Raw genomic sequence first — 17,240 nt, forward strand, 5'->3', positions numbered from 1 at the left:
CTGTTTAAAAGGCCAATGCAGAACTAAAAATGTCCAAATCAGTGACACCTTTACAAAAAGTCTGCCGTCTGCACAGGGATGGCCTGAATGTGACTCTTGCCTCCATTCTGGTGTAAGCCCCTAGCCTCACTTCAGCCCCTGTCAATCTGTTGCGCTGCAGAGCGTCTCTTGATGACCTTTGTTTTTGTAGACTTTTCTGCTGCATCTAACCCTATTTGCCCTCTGCTTTTTTATTCTCTTCCTTTGGATACCTGTTAACAGTTTACTTTGTCTTCTCTCTCTTTTTTTTTTTTTAAAGCAATTTCTTAAAAATGTTTATTCATTTTTGAGAGAGAGAGAGACAGAGTGCGAACAGGGGAAGGGCAGAGAGAGAGAGGGAGACACGGAATCCAAAGCAGGCTCCAGGCTCCAAGCTGTCAGCACGGAGCCTGATGCGGGGCTCGAACTCACGAACCACATGACCTGAGCCCAAGTCAGATGCTTAACCGGCTGAGCCACCCAGGGGCCCCTCTCTTCTCTTTTTTTATCTCCACTCTCCCCCACTTGTACATCACAAGGGTTGGCATCTCTCAACATTTTCTTCTCCACAGAATGAAACTTAGTGGATCTTAGGATACAGGCTTAGCTGCTGTGGCAAAGAAGACACTCTCGCCCTCCGGCTTCCCCACAGAGTAACCCACGACACCAGCTCCCACGAGAGACAAGTGTGTTTCCCTTTCACTCGCTAGCCGTCTGTGTTCCACAGACCATCCGGGAGCCGGGTTATTTCTGTCTAGCTCTCCCACCATTCCTACGAGGGGTATCATTGTTTTGGTGATCAGAGCTGCCTCCCTCCCGCCCCCCGCCCCCCCCAGCCTGTTGACAGTGGGAAAAGAGAATGACAGAAAGGAAACAGTTTCCTTTTTAAAAGGCATGACCTAGGCGTCGCACACATCGCCACTTCCGCTCACATCCACTTGGTCACGTGGCCACAGCAAGGTGGGGTGAGGGGGGGCGGTCAACCTGGGAAAGAAACATCATCTCAAGCTGGGTGGCCATGTGCCCGGCTCCAACTAGGGACAGTGGATCCCGACAACAATGAGCAGTCTCTGCCAGCATCCCTGGCTTCTTTCTCTGTCTTCTCTCCCTGGGCACCTCACCCTGTCTCCTTGCAGTGGCCCTGTCCTCCACACGGTGACCCGCAAGGTTCCAGCCCGACTGCATCCTGGGCTGCCCCACACCCAGATCCACCTGCACGCTCCCCCCACGACCTCCCTCTCCCTTCCCTGTCCTCTAGAGGAGCCACCACACTCCTGGTCACTCAGGCCCCAAATTTGGTATCATCAACTCCCGTCCCCAAGCCCTGGTGCCTCGTGCTCCCACATGACTGAGCGATCCCCAGATAAGGGCTCCTGTCCGTTCCTGTCCATTTCCTTCTTCCCACCACCCGAGCTGCCGTACAAGCCTCCTGCCCAGCCTCTCCGCATTCAGGCTCTCCCCTTCCAGCCTGGCCTTACTCACAGCCATCCAAGAAGCGTTTATAAAGTGTAACTCGGACCACGATGCTCCCTGTTCAAACCCTTCTTTGACTCCACCTGCCTATGGCTGAAAGTCAGGGCTCCTGGGGAGGCAGTTAACAGTATACCCTCTGGAGATTCTCCCCGGACTCCCAGAGTTATAAACCATAGGTACAAAACCTCTCACCAGCGGGCCCAGAGCCCTCCTATTTCTGGCTCAGGCTATTTCCTCTGTGGCTCTTCCCGCCTGCCCCATACCCCGTGTGCCCAGCAAATCCTACCCAGCCTCCAAGGTCCAGCAGTCAACCTCCTCCCATGTCCCTGCCTCGAGTTCCAGCTCCCACCCCACCCCCACCCCCCACCCCAAACACCCAGGCTTCTCTGCTTTTGTGGCCCTTTGCTTATAAACTCTTGTTTGGTCCTAGACCCAGCCTGCCTAGATGCGTCCAGATGCCTTCTCCTTGACGGACAGCCCTGAGCTTTCTCCCTTGGCACACTGTCTCCCCTACACGCAGGGTCGCAGGCGTCTGCTCCTTCCTCTGGCCGCGAATCTAACTCTATGACCACTTTCTTGCTAAAGTGCAAAACTTCCTGAAGGGAAAGGGGACCCGCGGAGGGAGCTAGGTCGCTGCTGAAGCTCAGGGCTCCGTGGTTTTGCACTTGAGCTGGCCCCCGTGCTGGCGGCTGTCCCCGTCAGCGTGACCTCAGAATCAGCTGCTGGGCCCTCTCCTGCCAGCTCCTGCCAGCACAGTGGTCTGCCTTCCAGAGCTGTTCAGCCTGTGGGCTAAATGCTCTCTGTAACCTGATCCAGAGTTAAAAATAACTCAAAGGTCTGACCCACTAAGAGCCTCCTTGGATCTTCCAGGTGGGGTAAGCTTTTCCTGGCAGCTTAGGTACATGCTTTAAAATGACCACCCCCCTCCCCCCACTTCACCTCACTTTCACCTACACTGCCGGGGGCCTTGCCTCTCTTGGCCCAGGTTTGGTGAAGGCCTCTGGCTTTCTCCCTCCCTGCGGGGCTGGCCGAGTGCAGTGGGTCCCACCCGCCCCTGGGCTTCCTGGGCCTTGGGTGGAATTGCTGAGGTCACAGCCAGATGTGCTTCTGCTAACAGACGCTGGGCAGACACCAGTCCCCGTGAGTTCTCTTGGCTGAGCGCCCTTTCTCACCGCCCCCCCCACCCCCAGCCCCGGCCAGCCTGCCAGAGGCCTGCAGCCAGCAGCCACCACAGGGTGAGCTGAGGACAACCACTTTGCCCTCCCGTCCACCAAGAGTGACACTATCATCTCTGTTCCCTTGGCCTTCTTTCCACCCAGAATCAAGGCCAGATGGAAAGTTCCAAATGGTATTTCTTCAGGAGGTGGCCTTTGGTGGGTAGCGGCAGTGTGGAAAATGGGCTTCTCTTCCTGCCCGGGGCAACAGTCTCATCTTCAGCTAAAGGGAAGCTTCCAGCCTCTGCCATTTGGGACTTGTCCCCAGGCAGCCAATGGAACCTGCAGCTGGGACTGAGACCAGGACAGCCAAGGGGAGGCCTGGCAGCGATCCGGACCCGGGTTCTAGGTGTTCCTAAAGCCCAGCGATACATCTGCCCTTCCTGGGGTCATGGAGCTCAGACACTCCGCTTTTAGCCATTTGAATTGGATTTTTGCCAACTGCAACAAAAAAGGACCTGATAAATATATCTCCTAATTGGTCTTCCTGTCTCCAGGCTTGCCAGCATCCAATCCAGATGGATCTTTCTAAGCGGCTGATCTAGGCACCATCTTCCTGCCTAGAACTCTTCAGTGACCCCCAGCCATTGAGGAGAATGCCCACATTCTTCAGCATGGCCTTCCTTAGACTCTGGCATCTGAGCCAACCTTTCCAACCTCATCTCCTGCCGTTTCCATTTCTTCAGTTTACATATGACCACTCCTTGGTGCTAGAACCATGGGCCACGTGCTCACAGCTCCAGGGCTTGCTTAGACTTTTCCTTCTGCATGAGTGCCATTTCTCACCAAACGGACACCCGCCTGTCTTTTGGGTTCCATCTCCCACGACGATGATGGCGACGACTTTCTCAACAATACTCATACCCAAAACAGTCGTGTCCTTAGCTTCAATTTCAAAACACTTGATTAGTCCATCATTCAACAAATATTTATCGAGCACTCCTATGTGCCAGGCACTGTTCCCAGAGCTGCCGGACTCAAACGACACAGCCTTTGCCCTCATAGAACTTAGGGTCTAGGTGGATGGGAGGTGGGTAGGAAGTATAGACAAATTAGAGTGCTCTTGGCTCCAAGAAACAGACTGATTCATTCAAAGTGGCATAAGCAGGGGCGCCTGGGTGGCTCAGTCGGTTGGGCGTCCGACTTCGGCTCAGGTCATGATCTCACAGTCCGTGAGTTCGAGCCCCGCGTCGGGCTCTGCTGATGGCTCAGAGCCTGGAGTCTGCTTCCGATTCTGTGTCTCCCTCTCTCTCTGCCCCTTCCCTGCTCATGCTCTGTCTCTGTCTCAAAAATAAATAAAAACATTAAGAAAAAAAAATTAAAAACAAAAAACCAAAAAAACAAAGTGGCGTAAGCAGCGAGTGCTATATTATGTAGCATAAGAAGTCAGGAGTAGGCAAATTGAGAGTTGGATTCAGTGGGTCAGTGATGTCTGGGACTGGGGATATGAGGTAGAATAAGGGACCTACCTTACAGGACTGCTGTGGGATTAAATGAGTTTACACATTTAAAGCAATAGAACAGTCCCAGGCACATAGTAAGTGTTCAGTGAGCATTAGTTATTTATGAGCTCAAAGATGTATCAGCAGGGCATCGGTGAGTGAACGGGTAAGCAAATTGTGGTCTGTTGAGCCATAAAAGGGGATGAAGTGCTAATACATACTACGATCACGATAAATGTCAAAATTATAATGCGAAGTGAAAAAAAGTCAGGCACAGAAGGTCACGCAGTGTATGATTTCTATTTACATGAAATATTTGGAGTAAATAAATCCATAGAGACAGAATGCAGATTGGTGGTTGCCCGGGGCTCGGGAGAGGGGAGAGTGGGGAGTGACTGCTTAATGGGCAAGAGATTTCCTTTTGGGGTGATGAAAAGTTTTGGGCCTAGCTAGAGGGGGTGGTTGTACAACGCTGGGGGTGCCCTAAATGCCACCGGATAGTCACTTTAAAATGGTTAATTTTCGGGGCGCCTGGGTGGCGCAGTCGGTTAAGCGTCCAACTTCAGCCAGGTCATGATCTCGCAGTCCGTGAGTTCGAGCCCCGTGTCGGGCTCTGGGCTGATGGCTCGGAGCCTGGAGCCTGTTTCCGATTCTGTGTCTCCCTCTCTCTCTGCCCCTCCCCCGGTCATGCTCTGTCTCTCTCTGTCCCAAAAATAAATAAACGTTGAAAAAAAAAAAATTAAAATGGTTAATTTTATGCCGTGTGAATCTCACCTCAGTAAAGTAAACATATCCACAAGGCTGTTCACGGAGACACGGTTTGAAAAAGCAAAACACTGGATACAATCTAATATCCATCAATGTCAAATAAATTAGGGTCCACCCACACCATGGCATATCATTTAGCCATTTAAAAGAATGAGCTAGAGCTGTATATACTAATTTGGAAAGATCCCTAAGACATACAGTTACATGAAAAAAAAAAGTCATAGAACATTCTAGTGTGATTCTATTTTTTTTAAAGTTCATTTATTTATTTTGAGAAAGAGAGAGAAACAGAGCACATGAGCAAGGGAGGGGCAGAGAGAGAGAAGACAGAATCCCCAGCAGGCTCTGCACTACCAGTGCTAAGCCTGACCCTAGGGCTCGAACTCGCAAACCGTGAGAGCGTGACCTGAGCCAAATCCAAGGGTCAGACACTTAACCTACTAAGACAGCCAGGAGCCCCAGTGTGATTCTATTTATTAATTATAAAATGATATGTAATGGGGTGCCTGAGTGGCTCAATCAGTTAAGTCTCCAACTTTGGCTCAGGTCATGATCTCACAGTTCGTGAGTTCGAGCCCCATGCCAGGCTCTGTGCTGACAGCTCGGAGCTGCTTCAGATTCTGTGTCTCCTTCTCTCTCTGCCGGTCCCCTGCTCGTGCTCTGTCTCCCTCTCTCAAGAATAAATAAACATTGGGGCGCCTGGGTGGCGCAGTCGGTTAAGCGTCCGACTTCAGCCAGGTCACGATCTCGCTGTCCACGAGTTCGAGCCCCGCGTCGGGCTCTGGGCTGATGGCTCGGAGCCTGGAGCCTGCTTCCGATTCTGTGTTTCCCTCTCTCTCTGACCCTCCCCCATTCATGCTGTGTCTCTCTCTGTCTCAAAAAAATAAATAAAACGTTAAAAAAAAATTAAAAAAAAAAAAAAAGAATAAACATTGAAAAAATTTATAAAATGATATGTGTATGTCTATTAGTTTATAAATGCATTCAAAGGGGCCTGGAAACCCAACTAACTGTCGAGAATGGTTACGTCGGCGGTGACCTAAGAGGTGAAAGGGATCTTGTGCTTATTAACTTGTGTACTCAAGCATTATTGCTAACTTTTATGATGAGAATCTTCCCAGGAAATACAAATTAAAGTAAACATGAGAAATCACTTTCAATGCACCAGACTGGTGAAATCAGAAAAAAAAAAGGATAAGACCTACTGCTGGTGGGATGTGGGAAGAGGGTGTTCTCATTCAGCGCTGGGGGAAATGGGAAGAGCTATCGCTTCTTTGGGACCTAGTCTGCCGGCATCGATTCAAATAAAAATACATATACGTGTTGACCCAGTAATCTCATTATTTTCTTAATAACAGCTCTCCTGAGCTATGGTGTATATGCCATACAAGTCACCCACTTAAAGTATATGATCCTACGGTTTTTAGTACATTCAGAGTTGTGAAACCACCACCACAACCAATTTCAGATTCGTTTCATCACCCCCCAAAAGAACCCCGACCCTGCCTGGCATCCATTAGCAACCAATCACTCCTCTTTTCCCACCCACCCCTAGGCACCCACCAACAATCTATATCTGTCTCTTTGAATTTGCCTATTCTGAACACTACATATAAGTGGAATCGTATTTATAACTGGCTCCTCTCACACAGTGTCATGTGTTCAAGGTTCATCCTTGTTGCAGGAGTCTCATTCCTGCAAGTCCATTCCATAGCAATGAAAGCACCTGTGCCTCAGGACATATGTACGAGGATGTTTATGGCAGAAATGTTCGCGACAGTAAAAAGAGAGAAAGGAAAAAGGAAAACTGGCAGGGTCACGGATGGTCATTAATCGGAACGGGGCCCGGAAGGTGACACCTCTAGAAAAGAATGCACGAGCACCAGGCCACTTGAACTGAAGGGAATTCCTTGAGCAAGAAAAAGGACGATAGAGAAGGATGCACAAAATATTCAAATCCAATTTTTGATCTACAAACTCATTTTAAATATTTTTTTTCAACGTTTATTTATTTTTGGGACAGAGAGAGACAGAGCATGAACGGGGGAGGGGCAGAGAGAGAGGGAGACACAGAATCGGAAACAGGCTCCGGGCTCTGAGCCATCAGCCCAGAGCCCGACGCGGGGCTCGAACTCCCAGACCGCGAGATCGTGACCTGGCTGAAGTCGGACGCTTAACCGACTGCGCCACCCAGGCGCCCCCAAACTCATTTTAAAATACTTTTTGGGATTAGTTTGTTTATTTTGAGAGGGAGAGAGAGAGCGCACGCTAGTGGGAGAGAGGCAGAGAGAGAAACACAAGCAGACTCTGTGCTGTCCGCACAGAGCCTGATGTAGGGCTCAACCTCACAAATCGTGAGGGCGTGACCTGAGCCGAAATCAAGAGTCAGACGCTTAACCGACTAAGCTAACCAGGTGCCCCAACTTACAAACTTATTTCATTTATTTACATTTTCAAATGTCCGCTTGTTTTTGAAAGAGAGAGAGATTGAGGGCCAGAGCATGAGCAGGGGAAAGGCAGAGAGAGAGAGAGGGAGACAGAATCTGGAGCCGGCTCCAGGCCCTGAGCTGTCAGTGCAGAGCCTGACGTCGGGCTCGCGGGAGAACCGCGACATGAACCGCGAGATCATGACCTGAGTCAAAGTTGGAGCCGCCCAGGGGCCCCTGTACAAATTCACTGTATAAACACTCCTCCCTATTTAGGCCTTATACCTGAATCTGAGAAGACCTGAACTGATTCAAAGACGGCAGAGATGAAGCTCTTTAGTATTGCTTAGTCCTACTCACAAGCTCCACCGAGCGTAAAAACTTACGAGAACAGCACAAAGAGTGCATCAGAGAGAGGGAGGTTCCAGGGATGGCCTTCTGTTCCTCCTACAGAAGACCCCAGCCAGAGGAGGCTGCCCTAAACAGAGGCCTCCTGGGCTTTACCATCCACCCCCACAAAGGCCTGGCCAGCATCTGATGATGTCACATGTCACCCAGCAATTCAGGTGCTCTGCGAACCCGGCCGGCCAAGCCCACCATCCACGACTCATCCACACCGAGCGACTCCCCTTTGCGGTGCCCGAGTCTCAGGTCCTATGGCTGCCCAGCATCTGTGTCTGCATTTACATGATCCAGGGCTTTACCATTCAGGTCCACATGGGAGCTTTCCGTGGACAGGCCTGGCTATGGCTTCTTACAGTGTGTGTAGATGGGGAATGATAAGGACGGACCCGTAGTTGGTTGTAATCACGCACTACGGGAGTGCGTAGGTAGGGGGTAGGGGCCATGTGGTGAGGGGAAGACCAGAGAGGGAAGCGGGGGGGCCAGTAATAAATGGAAAAGCAAACTAGAGTGGAACCACATACAATTGCATTTATGCATCTGGAGAAACTTTTGCATATGCCAAGGCATATAAAAAGAAATTAAATTTAAAAATTAAAAAGACAAAGAGAATATCCACGCTACTTGGGTGATTAAAAAAAAATCAAAACAAAAAATGCCAGCTGCCTGACTGCACGAAGGACTGAATTCTTCCCTCCCTTCTTCCAGATCTTACCTCAGGGAAGGGTTTTGTGCAGAGGACTGTGAGCTCACAAGCTGCCGTTTGCTTCATGTGTTCCCTTAACACAGCTTCCTGGAACACATTAGCCGCTCTCCTACAAAAGTCTACAATGAATAATTGAAATTAAACATTCCTGGTCAAAATAAATCAACACTGAATGACACATTGCCCTGATTTTTCCTGTTTCTCACATCGTTCCTAATCCACCAAATGTGGTAATTTAAATTAAATTGAATTTCCTTGCCTTCTTGCTGAATTTGCCAGGTTCCACTAAACTGACCATCAGGTGAAAGCAGCAAATGAACTACAGTGAAATCCTGAGCCAGAGACCTTACTGACGCGTGTGTATGAGGAAGGGTTGTTCTGAGGCTTCTTGATTAGCTGACATAAGGTGACAGGTCATAGACTCGAACGAGTGGCTCAAAAACCATCCATGAGTGGATAATATCATTGAGAACCCTGGATTTCCAACATTCTTCTCTTGCATTCTCATGTGTTGACTTTCCATCCTAAATTTGTTACCTCATTATCATGAGTGAATGGTGGCCTCATGGGGTGCCTGGGTGGCTCAGTCGGTTAAGTGTCCAACTTTTGATTTCAGCTCAAGTCATGATATCGTGGTTTGTGAGATTGAGCCCCACATCGGGCTCTGTGCTGACAGTGTGGAGCCTGCTTGGGATTCTCTCTCTCCCTTTCTCTCTGCCCCTCCCCTGTCATGCTGTCTCTCAAAAAAAAAAAAAAAAAAAAAAAAAAAAAAAAAGAAAGAAAGAAAGAAAGAAAGAAAGAAAAAGAAAAGAAAAGAAAAAAGGTGGCCTCACAAAAGATATGTCCACCTAGAACCTGTGACTGTGACCTCATTTGGACCAAGAGTCTTTGTAGACATAATTAATCTCAAGATGCCTCACAAAAGAGCGATCAACCCAGAACCTGTGACGTTGACCTCATTTGGAACAAGAGTCTTTGTAGATATAATTAATCTCAAGACAAGATTATCCTGAATTAGGATGGACCCTAAATCCTATGACAAGTGTCTTTAGAAGAGAAAGGGAGGAAAAATACCAAGAAGGAGCTGTGAAGACAGAGGCACAGAATGACAAATTCTCACTCAGAGGTTCTGGAAGAGACCAACCTTGCCGGTGTCTTGACTTCAGACTTCTGGCCTCCAAACTGACGAGAAAATAAATTTCTGTTGTTTTAAGTCACTGGGTTTGTGGTCATTTGTTACAGCACTTCTAGAAAACTAATACACTTCTGGTCTAAATATGGCTGCTGCCTCACAAGCATCACATCCTCACACCCTTTCATTCACCGGGGAAAGAAAGAGAGCAGGGACAGGAAGGAATTTTATTTTTCATTGGCAGAATTCTACTCCCCTTATTTCTTATTAAAAAATAAGAAAATTTTGGAAAACGAGTATTTGTCAGAAAGAAGCAACAAGAGTTTAAAAATGTGGGGGATGACAGTGGACAGTGAGGAGGGCCTTTTTAGTGGTCAAAAATGGTTACTGTCATTTAATGAGTGGGGACCAGCTATCCTAAAAGTCTTGTAAGTGTCCTCTGTTGAGACATACTAGGGATCAATTATGAGTTATCCCTGCAGGCTGGATCCTGGTTGCCCTGTTAACAAGAAACCAGGTGGGGGGCGGGTGGGGGGGGAGGGAGGGGACAGGAGAAGTGGCAGACCGGTGGGCAACTAACAATGCCTGTCACACATGGGAATGACTCACTGTGATATAAAGCTATGGCACAGAAACTGACTTGGATGGTAGCAGGTGTTCTTGGTTTTGTTGGTGTGTGGCCAGATTCATTCATTCATTCACCCACTCATTCACTGATTCAATGAGCACAACTCAAATAGACTTAAGCCAAAAAAAAAAAAAAAAGTATTATTAGTACGTAAAACCAAAGTCCAGAAGAAATTTGGGGGAATCTGCAGGGGCTTCAGTGCTGTCATTAGGACCTGGTCTCTCTCTACGTGGGTCCTTTGACTGCTTTCTCTGTGTTGATTTCATTTAAATAAGCTCCTCCCATTCAGAGGTGAAATGGCTAAGAGTTATTCCAGGTTCACATTCCAGTCAAAAACATCCCCCCCACCCCGCCCCACCTGCTCCAGGAAAGAGAGATCCTTTTTACAAGGGTTCCATTAAACCTCCCGACACTAAGTGTCATTGGGCCATCTGGACCAAGTGCTCACTCCTGTGCCATCTCTGTGCCTGAGGGTAGATTACACAGCCAGTGGAGGTTGGATTGCAGGTGGCCCATGTTGCAAAGGGGAGGGGACATTGCGAGGGGACTCGTGGATTTAGCCACTCCAAACATATGCACTCAGAGTGGGGAATTGGTTTCCCAGGGAAAATCAGATTAAAAAAAAAAAAATTAATGAATTTAGAGCAAGCAAATGTGACAAATGCCTGCTGCACTCCAAGTCTGTGAAATGAATGTCATCGTACATGAGCATAAGATAGATGTGTATGGTCCTGTGCAAATTCATCATTACTCTTGATGGGAGGAGGGCAATTTAGAGTACAGGAAGGGCCTTCTAAAGGGGGAGGGGGTCAGTAGCATCATCTAGACGGATAGTAATAATTGAGTTCCACAAAGGGAAAGCTGAGGATGCTATAGGAAACTATACTGGCAAAATTACGTTAAATTAGGATTTGTAATACTTAATCTATCAGGTGTAATATTGGACATTGATCAGACCATCTGGTTTGATGTTTAGAGAGCATTCCGAACATCAAAAATATCAAAATGAGGTCCAAGATCCCCTTCTATTTAACTACTATGTCTGGTCATACAAACTACACAGCTCATTTGTGGAAAATGATGTGAGGTAGGAGTGTTTGGGAAGATTTTCAAGGTGACGCTTTGGTTTCCACTTAGATAAGGAGGTTAACCTATGGCTAAATATGCATTAGCCTTACCAGATGAAGAGGAGGAAGAAGAAGGAGAAAAAGAAGTCAGAAAGAAAGAAAGAAAGAAAGAAAGAAAGAAAGAAAGAAAGAAAGAAAGAAAGAAAAAAAGAAAAGAAAAGAAAAGAAAAGAAAGAAAGAAAGAAAGAAAGAAAGAAAGAAAGAAAGAAAGAAAGAAAGAAAGAAAAAGAAGTCCTGTAAAGTCGCTAGTAGCCACATGGACCCATGGGCAGGTCACCAAGCAACAGCGTTAACTAGCACTGCTACTCATGATTTCAGAGTACAAGCCAATTGCTGAAATGATTCGGTCCCATCAATGGAAATGGTCTTCTCTGTATAGTTCTGTATTATGTGACCATCTCACACCAAGATCCCAAACGTTGGCCTTTGAGTAGAACCGGAATACGAAAACCTCCCTGCGTTGTTAAGCCAGCTCTAGGCACTGGCACAGAAGGCTGTTGTTCACAATGACGTGACTTGGTCTCATTCTGGGGTTGGAGCCCCAGCAAAATTCTGTCTTGCCCTCAAAGATGACCCATGTAAGACAGGTTAAGGAATATAGAACACTCCAGCCTGGTCTCCCAGAAGTGGCGTGGTGGTGGGAGCACCATGTCAGATCTGTGTTCTTTGGAGGGCAAGTTGCAGAACTTCAAGTTCTCCGCCTCTGGTTGCCTCCTCAGACATGCCATTCAGTGCCAAGTACGTGCGTTTAGTTACCGCCCGTTTGGACGGTGAAAAATCAAGTGCATTTCTGACATTCTTTCTCCTTCTGTGATTCCCTAAAACTTAGGGACGTGTAATCTGCCTGGAAATGCTCAGTCTTCCAGGTGTCAAAACAACACGTGCGTGGGCTGGGCACCCAGGTGTTTGGAGAGCTGTGATACTGCAAAGCACTTCGCAGAGTTCTGCATTCTCAGACGGTCATGTTTTTCTCTGCTTTTTACTACATACCGATTAGTAAAAAGATATATAGACTGGGCATGAAAATGTCTTAGAAAATATTACAAATGAAAGTCATGCATAAATACATTCTTCTGCTTGAATGTCAAAGTAACAATTACCATAACTAGCATATTCTGTTGCAGACACTGCTAAGCACTTTATATGGAGCATCTCACGTACCCCTCACAATATCTCAGTGAGGTACCTACCTAGTATTCCCATTTTATAGATACAGAGAACGAGGCTAAAGAGGTCAAATAACTTGCCCAAGGTCACACAGTAAGTGACAACACTGGGATTTGAACCCAGGAAGATTGACTTTTCGTTACTTTCCTTTCTAACCCTCACCATGTATAAGGTCGTACTTGGCATATTAGTTTTGATAAAGAATATATTCCTTTACAGGGGTGCATGGGTGGCTCAGTCGGTTAAGCATCCAACTCTGGCTCACGGTTCGTGAGTTCAAGCCCTGCGTCGGGCTCTGTGTTGACAGCTCAGGGCCTGGGACCTGCTTCAGATTCTGTGTCTCCCTCTCTCTCTGTGCCTCCCTCACTCATGCTTTCTCTCTCAAAAACAAATAAACATTAAAAACAAATTTTTTTTAAAGAATATATTCCTTTACAGTAAGATCGGGGCGACTTCATACTGGCTATTTCCAATAATCACAGGAAATCCCTAATTTCCACGTACTTCAGGTTTCCAGAACTTGGAAGATTGAGAACAGTGCAGGTTGGAGGCAAACAGAACTCATCAGCCCAGCCCAGTCGGAGTGTGCCCCTAATACCCAGGAGCAACTCTGACACAAGCTCATCTTAGGTTTCTGGCACTAAGGAGCATTCCAGACAGAGCAACAGGGGATGAAAAGGTGACAGGAGCATTAATTATCTCCAGGCTTAGCCAGTTGGGGGCTGTCAGACACCCTTTCCTATCTAGACCAGGGTCAAAAGTTCTCCTACTAATAATAGCTGGGCCAGGCCAGCTTTGCTGCTTCAAAGGTTTATCAAAGCTCACATAACAGCTCTGGGGTGGCCAAAGCGCTCTCGGAGGGGTCAGCAAAGAGTCAAGAAATGGCGCCTGTGTTTCTTTAAAACTTATTCAAGTAGGTGCCCTCCCTGCCCACCACCTACCTAGTTGGGTTCAAAGTTTGGTCCTTCCTGTAACACGGATGTGGGTGGAAGAACTGGGAGGATTGTTCCAGTTCACTGATCTTTCCGGAAGCAGTGGGCGGGCTGAACCACAAGGTGATTGACAGGCCCCAGGAGTCCAAGAAGGCACTGCATCCTGTCTGATACCAGGACCCCCCGGACCCTCTGAGACAGGAATGAGACTCTGTTTTTCCTGTCAGTAAAAACGCTGTCTCTTTGATAATTAACAGTTGTTCTAGAAGCTAAAGAAAAACCACTGCTAGGAAAAAAAAATATGCAAAATTTCCTGCAACAATTGAAGCTTTCTGTGAACGGAAGGTGTAGCCGGTGGTCCAAGTCTCCAGGCTAACAGGAAGTACCTGTTCTCACCCCTCTCCTCCAAAATAATCCCTGAGGCTCCCAGGCCTGACATCCAGCTGAAGTGTGTGCATATAAACCTCGCACAGTGCTCTGACAAGGAGCTGGCTTGGGCTGATGATAGGAGAACGGTGCGTCCCAAGCTGTCCACGTTACCAGATTTACTTTTTCTTGAGAGAAGGGAGGTAAAATACACATAACAGAATGTATCATTTTAAGCACTTTTGAGGGTACAATTCAGTGACATTACACACATTCACATCGTTGTGCCTCCATCACCACCACCCATCTCCAGAAGTTTCTCATTTCCTGAACTGAAACTGTTCCCATTAAACAATAGCTCCAATCTCCCTGTCCCCTTCCCCCTCCCCCGAACCTCTAGTCTACTTTCTTTCTTTCTTTTTTTTTAATGTTTATTTATTTTCTCTGAGGGGCAAAGAGTGAGGAGAAAGAATCCCAAGCAGGCTCCATGCTGTCAGCGCAGATCCCGATGTGGGGCTCGATCCTAGGAACCGTGAGATCGTGACTTAAGCTGAAATCAAGAGTCTGACACTTAACAGACTGAGCCACCCAGGAGCCACCCAGGATACTTTCTGTATCTATGAATTTAACTACTCTAGGTGCCTCATATTAGTGGGATCATGCGGTATTTATTCTTTGTAACTAGCCTATTTCATTTAGCATGATGGATTCAAGGTTTATCCATTTTGTAGCATATGTCAGAATTTCCTCTCTTTTTTTAAGGTTACTATTCCATCGTACGGCTTTACCGGTTTTCATTTATCTGTTCATCCATTCATGGACATTTGGGTTGTTTCCACCTTCTGGCTATTGTTATAATGCTGCTATGAATGTGGGGGTACAAATATCTGTTCAAGTCCTGCTTTAAATTCCTTTGGGTATATACCCAGAAGTGGATCAGGTTTACTTTTTAAAATTAAGTGTTATTGACTCAGACAGCTTGTAGTGTATGCTCATCCCTGGACTTTGCACTTCCTCTCTAGAAGAAGAAATAAAGCTAGTATATAAATAGCAGCCTCACACAGCAAAGTGTGGCATAAGCATCTGTGATATTGTAATTTAGAATAAGAAACATATATTTGGTCTTCCATCCTGGAACTAGCTCCTGAAACCTTTTTAATTTCCTAAGTGATATGAGCTAAGGAGGCATCTCTTTTTCCTGGTTCCTGATGTAGCTGCAGAGCCGTAAAGGTGAAATGGATTGTTATTTTGTTATTCATAACAAGCCCCTTTCAACCACACCCTATGTTAAGGAGGTGACTTTTGGAAAGCTGCTAGTAACCTAAGGATGGGGGCTGGTTGCCAGGGGCAACCGTCTTGATTAGAGGATTGGATGGGGGAGCCTGAGTGGCTTAATTGGTTGAGTGTCTGACTTCGGCTCAGGGCATGATCTCATGTTTCACGGGTTCGAGCCCCATGACGGGCTCTGTGCTGACAGCCCAGAGCCTGGAGCCTGCTTCGGAGTCTGTGTCTCCCTCTCTCTCTGTCCCTCTGCGGCTCGTGCTCTCTCTCTCTCTCAAAAAATAAAAAAATAAACATTAAAAAAAAAAAAAAAGAGGGTTGGAGCGTCAGAAGTGAAGCAGGTTGCAGTAGAGCATTGGGTATAGAGGAGACGCACAAGAGTGGTTTTCCTTCAGAGTCTGAGCGGGATTGGTCAAGTATGGCAGGGAGGGCAGAGGGGTGAAACTCCGTGGCCAGACTGTGAGCACTGAAGAACAGAGACTGCGGGTTTCCAGCGGCTCATCCAGCCCCGCACACAGTAGGGCATCAGCGGGTGTCTGTCGACTGAATGTATGACTGAGGGAGTGAAATGACATTTTGTGGGGCCGTAAAAGGACAACTTTTATCAAGGACAGGGCACTGTGGGGGGAAGAGGTGGGGAGCATTGCAAGGTTTGGGTGTGGGAGGAAGACATCCTCAGGAAAGATACCGCCTAAGCCAAGGTAGAGACAGAAAGCCCAAGGCACAGTCTGGAAGGAGGGGCCGTGATTTAGATAGTCCCTAAGAGATACGCATTGGCAGGGAGAGGCCGGAGGGATGCTCTCCTCTCTGGTTCAGCTGGACATATGGCCCCTGATGTGAGCTGAATTATGTGCTCCCCAGATTCCCATGTTGAAGTCCTAACTCCCAGTCCCTCAGCATGTGACTGAGAGCCTTTACAGAGGTGATTAGATGAAAACGAGGCCCTCAGGTTAGGCCCTAGTCCCGTAGGACTGGTGTTGTTTTAAGAGGAAATTTGGAGACAGACGCACAGAGGAAAGACCACGTGAAGACACAGCAGGAGGATGGCCACCTGCAAGCCAAGGACAGAGGCCTCAGGAGAACCCAAACATGCCGACACCTTGATCTTGGACTTCCAGCCCCCAGAAATGACAGAAAAGAAACTTCCATGGTCTAAGCCCCCCAGCCTATGAGAGCCTCAGCAAACTAACACCAAATCCCTGTGGTTAACAGGCTGCCGAGGGCATAGCATGTGCAACTTTCAGATCATGTGCTTACGAAGCGAGGACCTCGTGCTTCCCTTTCGTCTCTCCTTCTCGTGGGCTGTGGATTGGGGCTGAGCCATGTTTGTGCAGGGAAGGCAGCATTCTGGAGGAGCCTGCAGGGCAGGATGGGGGGGAGCCTGGGTCTCTGACACGATCAAGCCCCCCCACGCCAACCCCGGAGTGTCGGCCAGAACTGTTCTGTGAGGAAAGTAAACTTCAGCCTCCTGTTGCAGCCACCTAGCCTTTGTCCTAAATAACACAGCAGGCAGGCTACTCGAGTTCTAGCCTATAACTAGGACCTGAAGAGTGAGCCCAGTGGGACAGACAGAAGGTAGATGGAAGGAAGTCTGCCATGGACAGGGTCCCAACTGACAGCATGAAGTGAAGGAGTCCCAGAGTGCCTTGAAGCATGCATTAGCAGAAAGAGGGGAGGGCACCCCCCTCTTTTTCCTTGAGTTTTTCCCTCTGTCCCTCTAATCTCTTCCCTCTTCCAACCCCTGCTCAACTCTCCAAATATTCCTTGTCCCTCCTCATTTTTCTCCTGCAGTCTTCTGACAAGAGACCCCGCGGAATAGAAGGGACCATCCGTGCCTAGGGCCCTGCCAGCTCAAGGTTATTCTGTGGGACAAGCCAGGCAACCGAGAAATTGGAGGACACTTTCTCAGTTACAAGACCGCTCAAGAAGCTCAAGTTCATTCAAGTAAGAAGAAAGTATTGAGCACTTACTCTGCATGCCCCTTGGTAGGTCCTTTGGGGCGACTGATGATGGGACAGTATGCTAAGGTATAAACAGGAGGACTTTGACATTTCTTAAATGACTATAATATGCTAGATGCTTTATAAAAATGTGCTTTCTCATTTAAATCTCATAACTATCCTGCATTTTCTTTTTTTTTTTTTCAACGTTTATTTAT

This window comes from Felis catus, chromosome F2 (genome assembly GCF_018350175.1).
Source record: "Felis catus isolate Fca126 chromosome F2, F.catus_Fca126_mat1.0, whole genome shotgun sequence".
Taxonomy (NCBI): Eukaryota; Metazoa; Chordata; class Mammalia; order Carnivora; family Felidae; genus Felis; species Felis catus.